The sequence below is a fragment of the Miscanthus floridulus genome, chromosome 10 (genome assembly GCF_019320115.1).
Source record: "Miscanthus floridulus cultivar M001 chromosome 10, ASM1932011v1, whole genome shotgun sequence".
NCBI classification, from domain to species: Eukaryota; Viridiplantae; Streptophyta; class Magnoliopsida; order Poales; family Poaceae; genus Miscanthus; species Miscanthus floridulus.
Window position 1 is genome coordinate 32,525,238 of NC_089589.1, and position 23,637 is coordinate 32,548,874.

Consider the following 23,637-nt stretch of genomic DNA (forward strand, 5'->3'; position numbering starts at 1 on the left):
GTAAGCGGTGGTCTAATCAACCTAAGCACTTCGCAAAGCATCTACGCTAATCACCTAATGAATCACTAAGCACTATACAAGTGGAGATCACTAAAATGATGTACAAACACCATTGATATGTTTCCTCAGCTCCACACATACCATTTGGCTGGTTGGGGGTTGTATTTATAAGCCCCACTGAGAAAGTAGCCGTTGGGGACGAAATCCTGCTTTTCTGCTACTGACCAGACACTGATTATGTTCTGACCGGACGCGTCCGGTCGTCCCGACTGTTAGAGCCAAGATCAACTGATCGGACACTGCCAGCGTCCGGTCACTTGCCACCGTACGCGTCCGGTCACAACTTCGCCGCTCTAGAACCTCTCTGTACTCGATCGGACGCTGCTGTCCTACGTCTGGTCGGTTTGTCGCCAGCGTCCGATCGCTGCTGTTGACGCCTGTTTGCCGAGCCTCTTGATCGGAGCGTCCGGTTGCTTTCCTCTAGCGTCCGGTCGCTTCTGCCAGCGTTCGATCACCTCTGTAAGCTCGTTTCTTCGTGATCTTGCATGCAGCTTGGTTCCTATCTTCGTGCTTGGACTTTGCTTGATATCTTGGGTCTTCTCTTGTGCTCCTAGGGTCTTGCTTATGGTGTTGATCATCAGATCATCACATCGCCTTTGTCCAAGTCACGTCTTGCACCCTATTGAACTACAAAACAATCACTTGCAAATTCATTAGTCCAACTTGGTTGTGTTGGTCATCAAACACCAAAATCCAAAGTAAATGGGCCTAGGGTCCATTTTCCTTACAATCTCCCCCTTTTTGGTGATTGATGACAACACGACCAAAGCAAGCAAATAATAGAATTTTGAAATTTAAAAACTACCTACTTGCTAGGATGTAATACAAGGGGCAAGATTATATGATTCTAAAAGATACTACTTGTAAAACTAAAGGATACCATATGCAAACTTATCTTGCCCTTGCAAATGTCCCCATGTGGTATTATGGATTTAAGCCTTGCTTCCTACAAATTCTCCCTATTACATAGGCAATCCATAATCCACTATCCTTCCCTTTCTCGGACCATTACTACTTGTAGACACCACTTGTAGACCATTAGCACTTGTAAATTATTATGATCTAGCTTTTGGTCCTACAAATTAGTGCTTGCTTTTGGTCCTCTAAATTCTCCCCCTTTGGAATCAAACACCAAAAAGAGAGACATTAGTAGCACAAGGGAGGGTCAAACTTTATGAACCTTTGTGTGTAGAATGGAATAGATCACATAATTTGACTATCACATTACATAAATTAAGCTCCCCCTAAATATATGCATACATATGGTAGAAGGCAAAGCATATGCATAATTGGCAAATTATTGCACAAGGGAATTTAATCTATATAATGTATGGAGAAAGCATATAAATATCAAAATGAAATCAACATGATGATATCAGTTTAGAAATACCACATGTGGAAACCAATTTGATTTCTACCACTTGCAATCGATGGTGGATATTTGAAGTATGATGCTTAACTCCGGGGATTCCATTTTCCTTACAATGAGACTACTACACACATGATAAACTTGAATGGGTGTTAATCTCAAAGTATCCAACTTGTAGAGTAACCTCCCCCTAAATTTGTGCACACAAATATGGAATACTAGTAGGAAACATGCACATTGATTTTAGAATAAAAAATACCACTTGAAGGATGACATCACATGAATGTGAGAATCATTTTTGAAAGTGATATTCAAGAGAAATTATCTACAATTTGGACTTTGGCACATATTAGATGAATAATCGAAAGACAAGCTATGTGCTATGCTCCTAAACAATTTTAAACCATGTAGGTTTGCTCTAAGGGTTAAGAATGAAACCGAGCAAGCCTACCATAAGATATGCCTAGTATATGCATGACAAAAGATATAAGCATGCAAATGCAAACCTAGGCATGAAGAGTAACTAGATGCTTAAAGATACCAATTTATAAGAAATACCACCTGTAGGAAATGCAAATTGATACTACTTGAAGGAAATTGAATCTAGTTACCTAACATGGGAAGGGAAATTTGGGTCCATAGTATTCACTAACCCACTTAGCAATGATTTTGTCCATCATGATGCCCCCCATGAAATGCACCCATACTTTGCCAAGTCTCCAAATTCCCTGATGTCCATTGGATTTCTCACTTTCCTTTCGGGATCCAAACCTTCTTGGTGCTCTTCATATTGGAGATGATTTCCTTTGGCACCCAAAAGCGTTTGACCCCATTGTTGACTTGCTTGTTCACCTTGATGGCCACCACCTTGTCATTTTTCTTCTTCTTCAAGAGATAAGGTGTGGAGGCCTTTTTGTCCACCTTGTTGGTGTAGGTGTTGGAGAGCTTGCTTGTTTGCTTCTTCTCTTTCTTCTTTGTTCCTCCCCCATTCTTTACCTTACACTCATAGGACTTGTGACCTTCCTTGTGGCACACGTAGCAAACCACGATTTGTCCTTCATCAAGCTTCTTCACTCCCTTAACGGTGTTATCTTGATGAAGTTGGGCTTGCTTCGCCTTGCCTTTCACTTGAGTCAAGTCCTTGGTGAGGCGAGCTACTTCTTGCTTGAGTTGCTCATTCTCCTTTGCGACCTCTTGTGTGCATGTATCTACAACAACTTTCTCAACACAAACTTGGTTGCACAAAGATGAGTCTAAACATAAATCATTACAAGAAGTAGAGGCATCCTTTTTAGATATGTTAAAGATAGAGCTTTTCTTTTTAGATGCCTTGGTGGGAATTGTACTAACGGCTTCAAGCTTAGCAACTTTATTAGTTAGCTCATCACAATGTTTGCACATGGTTTCCATTTTAGCAAGCAAACTTTTATAAGCATCTTGTGAGCTAGCTAACTTTTCTTTTAATTTTTCATTTTTCTTTGTAAGTTGCTCTTCATTAATTGTGCATGCAATTTTTGTTGCACTAGCCTCAAGTTGCTCAATTTTAGTAGATAGTTCAACATTTAGATTAGCAAAGTTCTCATATTATTCAAGCAAAGTTTTGTATGATTCTTGTGAACTATCTAGCTTTTCTTTTAATTTACCGAGTTTCTTTTGTTGACTAGTGCAAACTTTATCATAATTAAGATTTTGTTGCACAATTTCATCATAAGAAGGTATTTCATCATCACTATCACTCTCACTAGAGGATGAGCTTTCGTTACCTCATGCCATAAGGCACATACGAGAAGAGCTTGATGATGAGTGCTTACGGCCTCGCCTCTTGTGATGGTGTTCTTCTTCACTTGAAGAATCATCCCATGACCTTATTGACGTGAGGGCTTGGTTCTTGCACGCCTTCTTCTTTGTCTTGGGTGTGGGCTTATTTGGACAAACTTCCACAAAGTGCCCCAACTCGCCGCATCCATAGCATCCTCTCTTTCTTTGCTCATTTCTTTGATTGGTGAAGATGATATCTTGGATTTGGATGGGCACACCCTTGACATTGAGCCTTTGGATCATCTTCTCCAACTTGTTGATAAGTTTGATTGATTCTTCATCAATGTCGGAGGTGGAGGAGGAAGATTGATCATCATCACTTGAATCTTCATCATCATCATCAACCTCATCTTCTTCTTCATCTTCACTTGAGGAGCTTGAGCTTGAGCTTGTCTTAACTTGCTTGCCCTTCATCTTCTTTTTCTCGCTACATGCGAGAGCTTTGCCTTTGCTTGATGAAGAAGCTTCTTCTTGACCCATCTTGCGTGACATTTCAAATGCCACTATCTTGCCAATGACTATGGCCGGGGTCATGGTGCTCAAGTACTCCATGTTATGAAGGATGGTGATGATGCTTGCATATTTCTTTTGTGGAAGCACGAAGATGACCTTACTCACAATGTCCGCATCATCTAGCTCTGTTAATCCTATTGAATGGAGCTCATTGATAATTAGATTTAAATGAGAATACATATCACGAACAAGCTCATCATCATTCATTGTAAAAGAATCATAATTTTGTTTAGCTAGACAATGTTTTTGCTCACGGACATTAGATGTACCGTCATCGAGCTCTTGAAGTTTTAACAAAATTTTATGTGCCATATTTAAAGTGAACACTTGGTTAAACACATCCATGCTAAAAGATTCAAACAAGCAATTCTTAGCTCTAGCATTGAAATGTATTTCCTTTTCTTCACTCATTGTGGGTTTATTAGGATTCTTAATGGGTTTCATCCCATCACGAGTGACTCTCCAAACTCCTAAATCAATTGCCTTAAGGTAGCAAGCCATTCTAGCTTTATAATAAGGGAAGTTAGTGCCGTCAAAGTGTGGAGGCCTAGAGGTATCCATCCTAACCACTCTAAATGGCGTCGACTCAACGACGATTAAGCCAAAGGTCTAAATTGAGCCAACCGGCTCTGATACCAAGTGAAGGAACCGTGACGCCTAAGATGGGGGGGGGGGTTGAATTAGCAACTTAAAAAATCTAACTCTAAACTATGGCCTCTTTTTCTAACCTTAACAAAACCTATGCAAGAGACAAACTATCTAAATGTGCAACTATGGTTTTGCTAGTGTGTTGCTATCTCTACCGCAAAAGGAGTAATGCAATCAATGTAAATGCGGAAGCTAAAGAGCAAGGTAGAGATATGCAAACTCCCGTCGATGACTCTGGTATTTTTACCGAGGTATCGAGAAGCACGCAAGCTTCCCCTAGTCCTTGTTGGAGCCCCTCGCAAGGGCCAAGCTCCAGGTCGGGTAACTCCACGGATAGCCTTGGGCCTTCCCCACGCGCAAGTGGGTCTCTGACGTGCCTTCTGGCAAGCCTCTCCCGGATGCTCCCCGCCGTCTTCACTATCAAGCTTCTGGCCAAAACGCCGCGGGCCTTGTTCCCTCCGGTACACGGTGGCGGCCACACCACAAATGAGGTTGGTGTGATCTCACAAGACTACAAGCCCCTTCGATGTACAACAATGGTGCGCGCAAGCACCGAGTGGTAAGAGGTATGTAAACCTCACTAAACACTAGGCCTAAACCTAGAGCAAGCGCATAAGTGGTGGTCTAATCAACCTAAGCACTTTACAAAGCACCTATGCTAATCACCTAATGAATCACTAAGCACTATGCAAGTGGCGATCACTAAAATTGTGTATAAACACCCTTGATATGTTTCCTCAGCTCCACACATACCATTTGGCCTGTTGGGGTTTGTATTTATAAGCCCCACTAAGAAAGTAGCCATTGGGGACAAAATTCTACTTTTCTGCTACTGACTGGACGCTGATCATGTCTTGACTAGACGCGTCTGGTCATCCTGACCGTTAGAGCTGCGATCAACTGATCGGACGCTACCAGCGTCCTGGTCACTTGCCACCGAACATGTTCGGTCGCAACTTCGCCGCTCTAGAACCTCTCTGTACTCGATCGGACGCTGCTATCCTACAGTCCATCCGGTTTGCCGCCAGTGTCCGGTCCACCATCCGGTCGCTGCTGCTGATGCTTGTTTGTCGAGCCTCTTGATCAGAGTGTCCGGTTGCTTTCCTCCAGCGTTCGGTCGCTTCTGCCAGTGTCCAGTCACCTCTGTAGCTCGTTTCTTCGTGATCTTACGTGCAGCTTGGTTCCTATCTTCGTGCTTAGAGTTTGCTTGATATCTTGGGTCTTCTCTTGTGCTCCTAGGGTCTTGCTTATGGTGTTGATCAGTTGGATCATCACGTCGCCTTTGTCCAAGTCACTGTCTTGCACCCTATTGAACTACAAAACAATCACTTGCAAATTCATTAGTTCAACTTGGTTGTGTTGGTCATCAAACACCAAAATCCAAAGTAAATGGGCCTAGGGTCCATTTTCCTTACAGTGATCTACATGCATGAAATGATGATGCAACACTTAGTAATGCGGCAACAACAGCTCTTAAAATAGAATACATCTATGAAGTTACTAAGCTAGTCCTATCGACTAAGGTGCTAAGTTACCTACTGTTACCACTAACATGTATGAATCATGACATATATTATCTTAGCAACTAAAGGTATTCTTACTCTTAATACCAATTTACTCTATATGTGATAAAACAAGGGGTACTAGCTACTCTATTTATCAACCTACTCTAGGGCTACAAAAATTACAGTGAGTACATAATAATCTAATGATCCTATTGTAAAAATTTCATGGCTAAAGCTATCATCAATTTGCCACAAAAATTCCTACAAATATTAATCTACATAATACTAAGCTCTCTAATTTGAATTTATGAACCTATCATTATCATAGCTAACTGTAAACTAACTACACTAACAGATAGATGGCATTTTTGTGAACCCAACAAATTTTGTTTCACTATTTTTGGACATTTATATGATTTACTATAATTTATCAAAGTTCAGCTCAAAACTAAATTGAATAAATATTTGTTAAGTCACCTGAAAAATGAAAAACCGATTTATACCCGCGTGGCCTGCGAGCGAGCAGGCTCGGCCCACTCCAGCGCAACACCCGTGCGTGCACATGCGAAGCACACCAGCGTGGCCCAGCGTGGCAAGGCCCACGTGCGACAGCGGCCCACGGACGGGAGACCCGCAGCGCGCTGCTTTATGCAAAAGAGCCCTTGGCTTCCAATCAAATGGAACCATAGTCCTTTCCATTATTCCCCCCTCTCACTGACTCTCACACTTAACCCTCCGGTTCACTTCGAATTCGCGTTACAAAGTCCCTAGCCGGAACTCAATAGAGGCCGCATCATCTTTGGCCAAACACCGACGAGCACGGGCCTCCTCGGCCTCAACCAACACCTCCCTAGCACTCTACGAGCGAAGCGCCATCGATAGAGGTACCATACACTAAAAAATGGTGCAGCACATAGGTGTGGCCATGCACCACGGCGGGGTCTGGCCGCGGCAACACCGGCGCCGGTGAGTTTACCTAGCCCAACGCCTCTACCGCTACTCTTTAACCATCTACAGACTGCAGGCAACAAGGTAGGAGTCCTATTTGAATCGCTACTACACTCAATCACGTCGGCCATGGGAATGGCCTCCAACATAGTTCGTCGGTGGTAGCAAACATGTCCCGGGTGACCTAGCCCCCAAACGGTTCAGCCACCTACCCTAGGAGCAAGAGGGCTTCACTAGAGACGCGTATGGCAGATATGATGAATTCATGGGGCTCAGGCAAGGTGGTTGGCCATGAGCACAGGGTGACTCTGGTTCATGGCAAGCGCGACGACGATGTCCTCGGTGACCTGCTGCTCCATCGACGAAATTGCTACATGGGCGAGGTAACCAAGTCAAGGAGACACAAAAGAACTGCTCAATTGAGACAGCGGAGCAATGAGCGACACCCTGGCCGAGCACCCGCCTCGATGGCCATGGCAGACCGCCACTAGGGAAAAGCTTCGCATTACCTCATTGGAAGATGATGGCTCATCGGAACGACTCCAATCGTGAGCTAACTACCAGAGCTAGTTGGGTGCATGGCTAATTGGACTGAAGGTGGACTATGCAAGGCCAATTGGACGGACAACTCAACTTCGGTCTTATGGTGGCCGGCGAGGGGAAAACTCAAATTGACACCCCGACATCGTATGGCCACAATAGTGGCAAGCTTGGTGCGAAGCTGGACTCCCACTCGACCTCTAGACTGTGCGCAATTATGAGAGTAGGGCCAAGCTCTGCAGGTTTTGCCTTAGCACAGCTCGGCCGGTGTGACTGCCATTGAAGGCGATGTGATGGATGGCTTGGCGTGGCACAATTTCTAATTAGGGAAGGACTGCAGCGCAACTGGTGAAGGCTCTAGGTGCGCGTATGAGTCTGGCACGACGATGTGCGACCGCAGTGCCACGACCCGCAAGACGATGGCGGCACGACACTGTGCACCATAGTGGCTAGCGCCGGTTCGAGGAGCAACAGCGTGGCGTGGCATTGAGCGCAGATGTGATGGCGAAGTCAGATGATAGGCGTACGCGTGTGCAGCTGTGAAGGGTCAACGACAGCAGTGGCCACATGGCAGCGATGGTCAGAGCGCAGCACGACCTAGGTGCGTAGCTCAACACGACGGCGAGCAGTGTGGCTCTGGCAGATGAGACGACGGGCAGAGCAGCCAGGCTCGCTGGCGTGGTGCGTGTGCGTGCGTGAGCGTGTGCCAGGGCATGGCAACAGTGGTGCGGAGCCACACGACGGTGCGCGTGTGCGCGCCTAGGGTAGGCCAGTGCAGCACCCAAGCCAAACCGAACCCGGTGACCGCGGCTAGACGCTGGCATCGATCAACAACATGTCTTGCATGCTTTTTAAAGGATCCCAAAAACCCACCTCAATGCTTCAATTGCTAAACAAACTATTTTATGCTCGAGATGGTATATCAAGCTACTAAAACAAACCCTAAGACCATGCCACTACTTAGTCCGATTCTTCCATGAAAATTGCAAAACTTAGCTTCGTCGACCCATTCTCCGACTTAAGAAAATGGCTAAGTTTTTGTTTGGATTCACTGTCAACTTCGATTTCCAAGCTATTAAGCAAGCTATATAGCGAATCCTGTTCTCGACCACAAGTATTTCATTGCCACCTATGAAGTTTGTACTACAAACTTTATTAAAGTGTCGGGTATGCGTTCTATAGCATTTTTGTTCAATAAAAATTCGTTTAGAACTCTAATTGATATAACGCGACATAAAATATAACATTTGTTTTGTGTTTCTGATAAACTGTTTCAAGTCACAGGAATTTATTTACACATTATATTTCATACATTTACACATAAGCATGATGATCATGCAGTGTTTTAGCAAAAGATTGTACAATGTAACACCGAGGGTGTTACATGTCGCACGGCATATGATTACTCATCCGTTGGATATAAATAAATCTACAAACAACTAGACCCAATTTATTGTACCATCAATAGGTCGAGTCGTCTGATGCAGCATTGATAGTAGGACCCTAGATCAGAGACTAGCGGTCGATAGATCTACTTATGTTGCAAAGGAATCATGAAAGCATGTTATGCACGTGGAGGCTCAAGCCATTGGCTAAATAGCCGATGGAGACATAGCGGGTGGCTGACGCCATGCTCTTCTTAACATATAGATCTATTAATCGATAGTGTCCAATCTGATACACTATCAACAGATTCGAGTCGGCTGATGCAGCATTGATAGTGGAATTATACCAGATATTGATGATCAATGAATCTATCTCTTAATAGAACACTGACTTATGTACGATTAGGATTGAGATAGATTGGTCATCAAAATAGGATCTAATATCAAGAATTGAATTCATCTGTGATAGTAATCAGCAGATGATAGATCAAAATAGATTAGACCAACGAATCTCAATCTAGATCGGGCAATTGGTGATATTGTATTAAAGAGTAAACTATCAATATCGATAACTTTGATTAATACCAACATTTACAAGAGATCAATCGTCTATTGCAACCTTGTAAAAGTTGATACAAATCGATAACTAATCTATAACACGACTTGTAAGAGATCAGTCGTCTGTTGCAGCCTTACAAATAACAATATAGATCGATAACTAACTTATACCGCGACTCACAAGAGATTAGTCGTCTATTGCAGCCTTGCAAGTAACAATATAAGTCGTGCTGGATACTCACAAACAAGCCGGTGGTCAGGTCAGTCTGATGTAGCTCTGCTTGTCCAAAGAACTCGTCGAAATCTACTCTACTCCTACTCCTAAGGGGTGCCCTGAGCCAAAAAGTAAAGGTACTTGATTTGGTTGATCGATAAGAGATGTCTATTACAATAGCCGGAGTTCAATATTTATACCCAAGGCTTGACTACGAGTCCTGATCGAACAAGACCGATCACAAAATTTGGAAAAGAAAAAAGAACTTCCTAATTTAGGATAGCTTGGACTCCAATCTTTCTTTTCTATATGGAGTCCTGATGCAGCCTTCTCGCTTTATGTCATGCCGCTTCTGCCGAATAGGGTCCATCCCCTTGGAATGATGACGTCATCCTAACCTTGCTGGCAATTTGGTTAGCCAACTTGTTAGGTTCATAAACTCAGGGTCCCTCAGTGGACCGGCTTCCCAACTAGAGGTTTGGCCCAAGCAGACAACGCACAACTCAGTGGCCCAGCCCAGGTATCTAAAATGATAGGCCAGAAGGGCAATCCAATCATCGACCGGAAGGTCTGGCCGAGGAGGAACAACACCCGTCTTCCAACTTCGGCCCACCTCTCCGACCGGAGCACTCGATCCGGTATCCAGCCCGCCTCCAGATGGGCTCTCTGACCGAAAGGCCTGGCCAAAGCACTACTTCCAACTCTAATCCTGCGTCTCCAACCGGGGGTGCGCCAAACCCCTACTCACTGCTCTTCTCCGACTGGCAGCAATCAGAGCCGATTGGAACCAACCGACCGGGGACGCCCGCTTGGTAAGGACCATTGAACGAACGGAGAAAGCAAGACATGGTGCACAAGTCAAACCACAATACCAGGGTCTGTACCCTGTGCACCTGCAGAAATAGTACTCTACAACCTCCGTGGCATGACAGAGCCCAAATAGTATTGTAGGCGCTGACATTTTCCCCTATAGTATTGTGGGCGCCATTAACTCCCTTACGGTAAGGCTCCCCCACATGCCTCTGGGCATCGATAGTGTTGTGGTCGCCAGCATTTACCATACTAGGTGAACATGGTAAAACCACTTGCATGCCTCCAGGTCTCGATAGTGTGGCGGGCGCCGACGTCTGCCATAACCGAAGAAGACAACACAACCTCCCACATGCATCTAACATCCAACAGTGTTGTGGGCGCCTACCATCATCCTGTACCCGCCAGCATGGGGAACCAGGATTAGAAGCATACATACTCTCTCCCTCTCACTTGTAAGGCCATCCCCTTCATCTATAAAAGGGGATGCGCTCTCTCCCAACATTCAGATTCATTCAAGGTCAGTTCAAGTCATTCCAGATTCATTAGATCAACCAAGTTCGCTAGTTCACAACCACAAAACCACCAGGTTCGAACCACAAGCACACGCTTGAACACTTAGCTCATAGCGGGGCTCCCTTCGCTCTTGGCCCTTCCGACCGAAGTCCGACTGGACCTCTTGTACCCCCATCTTCCTCCTTCTCGTTTGTAACCCCACTACAAACTTCGAGCACCTGGGCTCAGGAATAAAGTCACCGATCGACTCAAACTAGACATAGGGCACGTTGCCTGAACTAGTATAAACCCTATGTCATTGAGTGCTAGGCCACCTCCGATCGCAACATATGACAAAACTACAAATATTTACTTGTTGGTCACTTTCTGCACCGACAGTTGGCATCAGTCCGTGGGGAAGATGCTGTATGTTCAACACTTTTTGGTCATCAGATGGCCCACTTTTCGGCCACCCTCACCTGTGGCAGGATCAGGCGATACAACTCGCTTTGGCTCACTAGAGTTTCCTACACTCTCACCTGTTGGGATGTGGGTTCCACCCGTCTTCGAGCCATCCTAGGCCTTCCTCTTCGGAAGCTTGGACTTTGTCACTGACTAGCTTAGCGTACTACACCTCCGCGAGGAGGCACTCGTTCTAGGCGCCCAGTGGAGGGGCACCCTCCATTGGCTCTAGGACGCACGATGACTTCAACAACACGGCATCTACGCTTCATTCTGAGCAAAGTCTCTGCTCAAACCCCGCTGTAAGTAATATGCATACTATTATTTACTCTCTATTTACTATCTCCTACCGATTATCCGGAGGGACCGTATTGACCGCACCATGAACACCGTACGACTAGTTCCCCTATGGCCTCGCGTCCCCGTGGACACGTGCGCTCAGGGGCTCCGAAGGACGCTGCCACCATCCACTCTCACATCCAAATTCATGGGAATGGCGAGCTATGCTCCTACCACCTTCCACAAACTCTCAGATGATGAGGGTGAGAGCGACGGCTCTAGCATCGATGACGTAGCACCTAGCCACCGTCCGTCCTAGGAGTGCGCTATGGCGGATGCTCCAGGACAGCCGCTGGTCATTGTGGAGTCTATGTAGACTCACACCCCTCTGGATGCACGTGCGGGGGCCCTCGCGTTTGCGCTAGTGCACGCCAAGGAACTATGACAATGGTGGTAGAACCAGCCGCCGCCTATGTCGGTGCGCTCGAAACAGCATGTTGCTCCCCATGTGCACAACCCAGTGGGCAGCGCCTGGGGTCACGCCCCCTAGGTCCAATACGACATCATAAATGAGGGGAATGACCTCCCATAGTTCACTTGGGCTAGCCAGAACATCGCTGCTGCGGCAATGCTTCTGTGTGGCATTCCCAAGCCTGTCGACCCCCAGGAGTGAGCGGTCTACCAGAACCTTCGGGTGCTGGTAGAAGCCACCGCCATTCAACAGGCGGAAAGCTCTACATCAGTGACTCCAACACATGCCCTCTATCCCCACTGGGGGAGTGGGGACGCGTCAGACGGATCGCTTCGTTCACTCGCCGCTACAGCCGTCAAGTGCGGCTCAGGGAGGCAGCGGTCGCACCATGGTCCGACCTGGCGCCTGCTCTACATCGACCACTAGGTACATTGATGGCTTGGTCCGCACCAAGATGCTCATAGCATCATCAGCATCTAGCATCAGGCGCGACATGATGATGACGATCACCGTGTAGTGATGAGGGCAGGCTGACGCGGGTCTCGGCCAAACCATCGAGGGGAGTGGAGAAACACACCCCAGGCATGGTCACCGGCCAAGGCGACCAGAGTCCCAGCCCTAAGGGCCCAGGGACCATGACTCTTTGACCGGCGTATCCGGAGAGCACCGTTCCCATAGTGCTTTCGACCAGCCCACAAACATCACCAAGTACACCGGGGAGACAAACCCCGGTATTTGGCTCGAAGATTTCTGGCTCGCCTGCCGAGCCAAAGGGGTGGATGATGACTATTTAATCATCCTAGTATCTCCCCATCTATGTGGTGGAACAAGTTTGGGCATGGCTATGGTGGAACAAGTTCGGGCATGGCTTGAATTCCTCTCGCACGACAGCATCTGCGACTGGGCAGACCTCAAGAGGGTCTTCGTCGGAAATTTCTAGGGGACGTATGTCCTGCCCTGGGAACTTCTGGGACCTCAATTGCTGCTAGCAGGAGCCTAGTGAATCCCTGTGGGATTACATCCGCAGGTTCTCCCAACAATGCAACTCCCTCCCTGATGTCGTCGATGCGGACGTCATCAGTGCATTCCTCTTTGGGACGACCTACGAGTCCCTGATCCACAAGCTTGGCTACCTGAAGCCCCGTACCACCCGCGACCTGCTCGACATCACCACTAACCACGCCTCCAGTGAGGAGGCGTTCAGAGTGGTCTTCAATGGAGATAGGGACAAAGGCAAGACCAAGCGCACTGACCAAGATGAGGGCCCCTCCACACAGAGGGGCAAGAAGAACAAAAAAGATCGGCGCCGATTCGGACAACACCACATTGGTCGCCGTGGCTAACCGCATGGGCAAGCAGCCCCAATAGGGGCTACCTGACCACTTCAACAAGCTCATGGACATCCCATGCACCAACCATGCCTACCCCGTCAAACACCTCTACAAGGACTGCGAGCTCCTCAAATGTTTCCTCCGACAGGCCAGCGGGCTGAAAGAGGGGGACGGTAAAGAGGCGGCAACCAAGAAAGGAGGCACGGTGGGCAAGGACTGGAGATAGTTTCCCCAACCCTAAGGAATGCATCATGATCTTTGGCGGATCCAACGCCATCTAGACCAAATGCTAGCACAAGGTGCGCTATAGGGAGGCATGCGCCGCCGAGACGACCATCCCCTCCTTCCTCAGCTGGTTGGAATCTCCGATCACCTTCGATCAGAGGGACCACCCCTCCCACGTCGCAAGACCGGGATGTTACCCGCTTGTTGTCGACCCCATCGTTCGCAAGAAGCGCCTCACCAAGGTGTTGATGGATGGAGGCAGCGGCCTCAACATCCTCTACGTTGACACCCTCGACGCCATGCGTATACCCCGATCGGAACTCCGCCTGGCGGGGTCTCCCTTCCATGGGGTGATCCTGGGAGCACAGGCATACCCGCTTGGGAAGATCAACCTGCCCATCACGTTTGGCAACCGAGCCAACTTCCGCTCGGAGGTCCTCACCTTTGAAGTGGTGGACTTTCTAGGGTCCTACCACGCCATCTTAGGGCGGCATGCTACACCAAATTCATGGCAATCCTCAACTACACCTACCTCAAGCTAAAGATGCCAGGACCAAATAGCGTTATCACCATGAGCAATGCCTTCTCGCACGCCTTCACATGCGACCACGAGCATTTTGAGCTCGCCACCACGATCGTGAACTTGTTCGAGCTTCCGTGGCTCGGGGAGTCATCGACCCCGGTAGTCCTAGACTACAACAAACCAACCTCCTCGATAGCCTTCCGCCCACTCAAGGAAACCAAGGCAGTGGGAATCAACCCCACCTGACCCAACCAAGATGGTGTGGATCAGGACCCAGCTCCCGACCAAATAGGAATGCGAGCTTGTCGATTTCCTGCGCGCCAATCGCGATGTCTTCGCATGGCAACCTTCTGACATGCCGGGCATACCACGGGAAGTCACCGAGCATGCACTGCGCCTCATCCCGGGCTCGAAGCCCGCCAAGCAGCGCCTGCATCGCTTTGACGATGAGAGACATAGGGCTATAGGCAAAGAGATCGCCAAACTCCTGGTGGCCAGATTCATCAGAGAGGTATTCCACTTCGACTGGCTTGCCAATCTTGTTCTTGTTAAAAAGAAGATCGGGAAGTGGAGAATGTGGGTTGATTATACTGGCCTCAACAAAGCATGTCCAAAGGATCACTTCCCTTTGCCGCGCATAGACTAGATAGTCGACTCCACCTCGGGTTGCGAAATCCTCTCCTTTCTGGATGCCTACTCGGGCTATCACCAGATCACGATGAAAGAGTTTGATCAACTCGCAACCTTGTTCATTACCCCATATGGTTTGTACTGCTACGTAACCATGCCTTTCAGCCTGAAGAACGCTAGCACCACCTACCAAAGGTGCATGCAACAATGCTTCGCCGACCAAATCAACCCGCTCGATCAGCCTGATCAGGCCGAGTGGCCGAAACCAACAATCGCTGTCTATGTTGATGACATAGTGGTCAAAATGGCTCAAGCTTGCGACCTGATTGCAAATTTGGCCGCAACATTCGCGAACCTCCACAGGTTCAACATTAAGCTAAATCCCGAAAAATGTGTTTTCGGGGTTCCAAAGGGGAAGCTGTTAGGATACATTATATCCGAGCATGGCATCGAGGCCAACCCTGAAAAAATCATGGCCATCTCTAGCATGGGTCCCATATGCAACGTCAAAGGCGTGCAAAGGTCACCGGCTATCTAGCCGCTCTGAGCTGGTTCATCTCTCGGCTCGGCGAACGAGGGATGCTGCTCTACAAGCTCCTTAAAAAGACGGATGCCTTCATCTGGACCGAGGAAGCTCAGTAGGCTTTGGAGAGCCTCAAAGCGTCCCTGACGTCGGCCCCAATCCTTGTCGCTCCCAAACGAGGAGAACCCCTCCTCCTCTACGTCACAACCAGCAACCGTGTGGTAGGCGCCGCCCTAGTCATTGAGAGAGAGGAACCAGGACACCACCTTAAGGTTCAGCGGCCCATATACTTCATCGGTGAAGTACTCACCAACCCCAAGGTCTGGTACCCCTAGGTGTAGAAACTCCTATATGCCGTTCTAATGGCGACCCAGAAGCTCATGCACTACTTCACCGACAACGAAGTCATGGTCGTCACTTCATACCCGCTCGAAGACATCATTCACAACCGTGACACCGTGGGATGAATCTCCAAGTGGGATCTCGAACTCATGGGCCACGACATGAGGTACATCCCTCGTACCACCATTAAGTCTCAGTCTCTCATGGATTTTGTCACCGAATGGATAGAGGTGCAACTACCGACCCCGGACATCACCCACGAGTACTGGACGATGTACTTTGATGGGTCTGTAATGGCGCCTAGCTCGGGAGCTGGAGTGGTTCTGATCTCCCTGGACAGGAGTAGGCTCCGCTACGCCATCCGCCTCCAGTTTTCAACCTCAAACAACACCGCAGAGTATGAGGCCCTCATCAACGGACTACGCATCGCCATTGAGATTGGTGCTATGTGACTCTACGTTCACGGTGACTCGGAGTTGGTCATTGATCAGGTCATGAAGGAATCCTCCTCCAAAAGCCCCCTCATGGCAGCATACTGCCAAGAGGTGCGCAAGCTCGAGGACAAATTCTAGGGGATCGAGCTACATCACATCCACCAAAAGGACAATGATGCCAACGATTTTCTTGCAAAATTGGCCACCAGGAGGGATCCATCCCCAGCCGGGGTCTTCATCAACGACATCCACGAACCATCCATCCGGATCCTGGAAGGTCCGGTCTAGACACACCCCAACATCCAGCCAGCGCCTAGGGGCTCTAACCCTGACACCAAGCCAGCGCCTGGGGGCTTCGACCCTGATGCTAAGCCAGTGCCTGGGGGCTTCGATCCCAGTACCTCCATGATGGCGTCACCCGCCAACGTCACCGTATTGGCACTTGATCAAACCGACTGGCGAGCACCGCTACTCGCCTACCTCCTCGAGGAGGTTCTCCCACCCGAAAGGACTAAAGCCCAATGGATCGCTCGACGCGCCAAGACCTTCATTGCGCTCAGTGATGAAGTCTACAAACGGAGTTCATTAGGGGTACTCATGAAGTGCATCCCCATCAACTAGGGGAAGCAGCTCCTCCTAGAGTTCCATGCTAGAATTTGTGAACATCACGCGGCCCTAAGGTTGCTGGTAGGAAAAGCCTTCCGATAAGGTTTTTACTAGCCCACCGTGCTACGAGATGCAGAGGAGGTCGTCCGCAGGTGTGAAGGATGCCAGTTCTACACTCGACAAACCCATTTGCCGGCATAGGAGCTCCAAACCATCCCCATCACCTGGCCATTCATGGTCTGAGGCCTCGACATGGTGGGACCCCTCAAAAAGGGCCTAGGTGGTTTCACTCATCTACTCGTAGTAGTCGACAAGTTCACCAAATGGATAGAGGCCAAGCCCATCACCAACATCCGCTCAGAAGAGGTGGTCAAATTCTTCCTCGACATCATCTACCGGTTTCGCGTTCCTAACTGCATCATCATTGACCACGGAACTAACTTCACCAGGAAGAAAGTCCTAGACTTCAGTGATGGATGCAACATCAGAATCGACTGGGCCTCGGTCGGACACCCACGTACTAATGATCAGGTCGAGCATGCCAATGGCATGGTCCTCTAAGGACTCAAGTCACGCATCTTCGAACGACTCAACAAGTACACTGGGCAATGGGTTGCAGAGGTCCCAGCGATCCTCTAGAGCCTGAGAATGACCCTGAACCGATCCATAGGGTTCACACTCTTCTTCCTGGCCTATGGAGCTAAAGCAGTATTGCCCTCCGACCTCAACCATGGCACCCCAAGAGTGAAGGCTTTCGACCATGACCAAGCCGAGGAGGCTCAGCAAGACATAGTTGACCTGCTCGAGGAGGCCCGTGAGACGACCATCATCTGCTCCGCTCGCTACCAGCAAACTCTCCGTAGGTACCACGAAAGGATGATCAGGGGGAGGATACTCAAAGTCAGCGATCTCGTACTCTGGAGGACCCAATCAACGAGGGAAAAACACAAACTCTCTCCACCATGGGAAGGACCCTATACGGTGACCGAAGTGATCCGACCGGGCACCTACCGACTGGAGAACAACAACGGCAACGTTCTTACCAACACTTGGAACATTGAATAGCTACGCTGTTTTCCCCTAAATTTGGTCTTACTGCTTTTTAGTCAAACACTTGCTCCTGTAAAGCACCCTAGCCCAAACACTTTTAGCCCGGGTCACTCGAGGGCTCCATGAGGATACAATACTAAATATTACCTCTCTTTTTACTATCACATGGTAAACAACCTTGTCCCCAAACGGAAGCACATTCCATTCCTATGATTGCCCTACGTAACTTTGTTCTTACTCCTAACCGAACGCACCCCGCCACGACCTACGATTACGAGCAGCCAAGCCCCGTGGGCCATACGTAGGTTCTTAAAAGCTACAGCCTATGAAACTAATGGGCAGGTGCGAAAAAGAAAGGACAAAAACAAAGGCTATGCTAGGATAAAAACAGGGAACAGATAGTAATTCCATCACAAAAACAGAACTGATGTATTCATTGATACAAAAAACTATTCACACGGGGACTCACCCACAAACTTAACTATTACATTTTCTAACCACTTCTAATCCAAATACTACTACGGCCGCTTGACGACATCGTCTGACGCCAAAGGTGAGGCCACGGCACACGCCACCAGACATAACCACCGCCAGGTTCCGCTCCCTCGACTTCAGGCAAGCGCAACAGGTACCTCAAGGGACCTGCTCGGTTCCGCTCCCTCGACTTCAGCGAGTGCAACAGGTACCTCAAGGGCGTCGCACCCATAGATGCTCAGTAGAAGAGCATGGAGCTCCTGACCTTCTCATGCAGTCGAGGCAGCTCCTGGGCAGGGTAACGTGTTTACACCAAAATTTGGGAGAAGAGCGTGGGAACTCGCAGGCTTCCAAGATTGTGCCAATCAAGGAGTCGATTGAGTAAAAATTGATATCTGCCGGGTCGAATGCGACACCGAGATCAGTTCTCTCTGAATGACGTCAGCAGATAATGATGGCGAGATATGATTAGCATCGAGAAGATACATATCGGACTCTACAAAAGGGGAAGGATTAGAGTCCAAGTTATCTTAAAAAAGGAATGTTTTCTTCGTACCAAAGATTGTACTGAGTCGTACTCGAGTAGGATACGTTTTTAGGTCCCGGGTATAAATATCAAACCCCGGCTATTGTAAAAGATACACAATCAATTCAAGACACACGATCTGGTCGACCTCCACTGTGACTCTGGTATATGTTAGTTATCGACTCTTGTCTAGTTCAAGTACGGCTGCATCGATCCAGTTGACCTCCACTGCTCGAACTAGATTAAGGTCAAGTTATCGGCTCTATCTAAGGGTGGCGTTCCTTCGGATAGATTCATTAAGTTACCGATATTGCTTATTGCTTCCATCGTTTATTTAATTATGGCAATATCACTTCGCCCGATTGGGATTGATCTAGATCGGCCCTATATCTTGTTTAACCCATCGTTTGTTAATCTAAACTATTCTAATCTGTACTTTAAACGATGATTTATGTTTTATCGGCCGTTTTATATCAATCTTGATCGTGCATAGCGTGCGGTTAAGGCATGTTTGATTTTGAGTAGATCTATTGGCTAGCGAAAACCGTTTCATGGCCCGTTATCATGGCCTGTGTGATTCTGCCTCACACCCCACTGTTAGCACCATGGAGTGGGGATCGTTATTTGGTAGATCTATTCCTGAAAGGGCATGACCTTAACTGTGCGTTATGCCTGAATTGGTTGTTTTAGCCGATATCGAGCGCTTTCACGAACAGTTCGCATCATGAGATCATTGAAGTAGGGATAGGTTGAAAGATATGTTAGCCCCCTGATCTTATTATTGTATTATGGCCTGCATGATTCTGCCTCATGCCCCACTGATATTAGTAATAAGTTAGGGTCGTCGAGTCTATTGTTGTTTCTATGGCCTGCATGATTCTGCCTTATGCCCCACTAGTCATAGTGATAGATGAGATATAATATGTTCATTAGATTTATCTCTATTAAATGGTTGAATGATGATGAACTGTTTCTTTTATAAAAAGGGGTTGGGTTACTTGTAGTCATTGGCTTAGTATAAATGAATTATTATTGATATCTTATTGCCATTGACCAATATTTGTTTAAAGAATGATATTCATCCTGAACATTCTTCTTACACAACCTCATGAGCTTTAACCAATTTATTCTTATGAATATGCTGGAATCGACTATTTAGTCAATCTCCTTTCATATTGGCTCTTAGAGATGCACATTCGGGACTGTCTGGCAACTCCGGCACGTTCCGCCCTTAATTACTGATAAACTTTCTCTCCTTGTCAATTGTAGGGTTAAATTGACTGGCATGTCTTAGGAGGAGTGCGCGGGGTCGACCACCCTTGCGCTGAAGCTAGGCAGATCTCTAGCTCCATCGAGCGGACCCTTCCGGCTTGCTACGTGTGTCCTCGGCACGGGACAAAATTCTGTGTCGACACGCGTTTCTAGCACGCTCGGTGGGACCCCACAATCGTCATGGCAGATCACAACAAAAACGACATCCTTATGATACATTATGAAGATCTACCCGATGGAGATAAAGGTGTCATCAGCAAAGCTACAGAAGAGTTTCAGAACAAGTGTTTGTTGTCCTACACCAAAACACATGACAACACAATTATTCAGAAATTTCCACTACCAAGAGTTCTATTGCACGGGCAGAAAGATACAACTGAAGCTGAAGATAGGCGTTTCTTTATGAAAGTGGTAGACAAATCTGTTCGTGATGCAATATCAAGCCAAAAAGAAGCTTTCTTGGACACATTCCACAACGCCATGAAAGAAGCGATTCATGGGTTTCCGGTTGGTCAAGTTGGGCCGGCTTATTACAACTATTCTAGATCCGTTGACCCAAGGGACTAATCAAGTCGGTACTAGCCATCAAGAAGCAGCACCAGCTGGTAATGGTGATGTCTAGGCTGTTCAGGGTTCATCTGAAGAAGCTCAAGGAACTACTACAAATTAGATACTAGTATAATCCTGAACCGTCAGTACAACATGTGCAACTAGCCGATGGGGCAGAGTCAGAATAAGGTGATCAATTTTGGCACATCAGGCCACATACCGTCGCTGGCTAAAAAAATAGCACCATTGATTCAAAGGATCCGTAGAGATATAGATCCTTATGTCTATAATCAGAGACTTCAAGCAGCAAGCCAGCAAAGGACCCAACAGATAGAGGTTCCACAAGGATATCACTATGGATCAGACTATAATACCCTTCACATGATTCTAAATCCAGGGTATCAAGGCACACGGCATTTGAATCCACAGATGGGTCAGCAAGTACAGAGAAATCCAAATTCAAATGCTGACGAGTTGCTGCTGAAGGTGACCGAGATGATAAAAAATCAGTTCAGTCTGAAGCCAAAAGGGCTGACCTTTTTGTACAAATGCCTATATCTAGAATGGTATGATTTGGTCACTCTTCCCACTGGCCAAGACAGTACAAGCACGATAAAACATGTCAGTCAGTATCTTACATAATTGGGCGAAGCATCAGTTGAGGATGCCCATCGTGTTCGTTTCTTCTCCTTGTCCTTATCAGGGCCGGCCTTCACTTGGTTTTTATCATTGCCAGTCAATTCCATTGCCAATTAGGGCTGACCTAGAGAAGAAGTTTCATACATATTTTTACACTAGGACTAGAGAAAAGAAGATTACCGATCTGACAACTATAAGGCAGAAGACTAATGAATCAGGCACTGAGTTTCTTCAGAGGTTCTAAGAAACTAGGAACTTATGCTTCTCCTTAAACTTGGCTGATGATCAACTAGCTGCTTTAGCTATTCAGGGAATGCTGCCAATGTGGAAAGAAAAGCTACTGGGACAAGAATTTGACAACTTGGGTCAATTGGCTCAACGAGTGGCTGCGCTCAATAGCCAATTCCAGAGTATGCGTAGAGATACCTCGACTCTAGAAGAGTACCACAGTGGCCAAAGCTTATAATCCATACTCAGTTGATGACGGCTATGAAGATGAAGAAGAAGAGGTTGCTACAGCTGAATGGAATTGGGGCAAGAAAATAGTAATGGTGCCAAATCCTTGGGGAAGAGGAGTCGAGGAGAGCTATGACTTTGATGTTACCAAATCAGACAAGCTCTTCGATTTCTTGCTTGAGAAGGGGCAGATCAAGTTGGCCAATGGTCATGTTATGCTGCCCCCTGATCTGTTGAAGAATAAGAAGTTCTGCAAGTTCCATAACGCTACCTCTCAATCCACTAATGAATGCAGAATCTTCCGGACAACATATATAGAGGGCTATTCAGCAAGGGAGACTCAAATTTGATACGCCTCGGAAGATGAAAGTTGATGATAATCCTTTCCTAGGAGATCAAAACATGGTTGATGCTAGGCTATTCAAAGGAAAGACTACGGTCCTGACATCGACCAAATCAAAAGAAGCTAGGAACAGTCGATCCCAAGATGCAAATATTGGCTGACAAGTACAGGGAGATTAAGAGACGTCACGATGAACAAAAGAGAAGATATGAGCAGGGAGAAATGTCAAAAGCAGGGACTGACAAAGCCACGAGTTACATCTCAGATTCTATTGAATAAGTGGCAGTGGCAGAAGGAAAAGGATTATCAGCGTTGGTTAAAGGGTCAAGAATACCAGCGTCAACTGGAAAGAGAGAGGTATGATAGGAAACAAGCCGAATCACATTGGAATTGTCCTTTCTTCAGACATTGCTGGAATGAAGGTTTGAAGTTGCCTACCAGACATGACTATCCAGAATGCAATCAGTATTGGGAGTTTAGGCAATCTCAAACCAACCACCGGTCTATCCATGCTCAAGATGCATATCATCATAATATCATGGATCGGCGCTTAAAAAATAAAAGTGTTCATGATCGGCTTGGAAAGTGAGTTGTTGACCAAGACTGGGCTGATTATGGAGAAGAAGGCAACGAAAAGAAAATATGTTTGGTAGGAAGGCTAATGGTGCCCAAGGAGGATTAACAAGAAGCCAGAAGAGAAGGGTGCAACACCTAAGGAATAAAGAGATGGAACTAGGCTCAGGCATCCGGTAAACCTCAAGTATGGCGTACTAAGCAAACAACCAATAGAAAGCAACCATCGGCTAATATCCAAATGGCTTTTCTATTGCCATTAGAGTTTAGAGCTCCGGTGGATCAAGAAGTTTATTTGGATTTCGATGAATCAGAGTATGAGGAGATAGTTGTCAAGTTAACGGTTATACAACAAGCAATATTTGACAAACTAGTCAAGCATCGGCACATTCTTCATCATCGATGGAAAAGAGCCATACAATTTGCTCCTTGGTCATGATTGGATTCATGCGAACTATTGTGTGCCATCGACCATGCATTAGTGTTTGATTCAGTGGTATGGAGATGATGTTGAGGTGGTTCGCGCTGATGAATCTGTAAGCATCGCAACCGCCGATCCAGTCTTTTAGGAACTAGGAGACTTCAAATGTTTTTCTGGCAAGTTATGGGAAGGAGGCTTCATTAAGATCAGCAATGAAAGCTAACAGCCAATGCAAGCAATTGGCTCTGAGAGTTTGTTTTAGTAGAAAAGACATGGCTTCACGTCGACCATTGGATTAAAGGAAAAAATAAGCATTGAGTCCTAGAGATGGGTTTAGGCCGACGTATGTGAATGCCGAATTGTAAGTGCAATTCAGAGTTAATGAATTTCTTAAAGAAGTTCTGTTTTGCTTAATAAGATGCTTGACCTAGATTGATTAATCGTTTGACCTTTGATATGAAAAGTTCTGCGGGACGGTATCCTAACATCTAGTCAACCTTTGATAGCCAATTCGTTCTCGGCTCTAATAGCCAGTACCAGGAGGGTATTGCCTCTAGTTCAAAAAAATGAGAAAAATTCTTCAAAGACATGAAAGCCAATATGATATGTATCGCCTATAGAGCAAGAATAAAAGCAAAAATAGT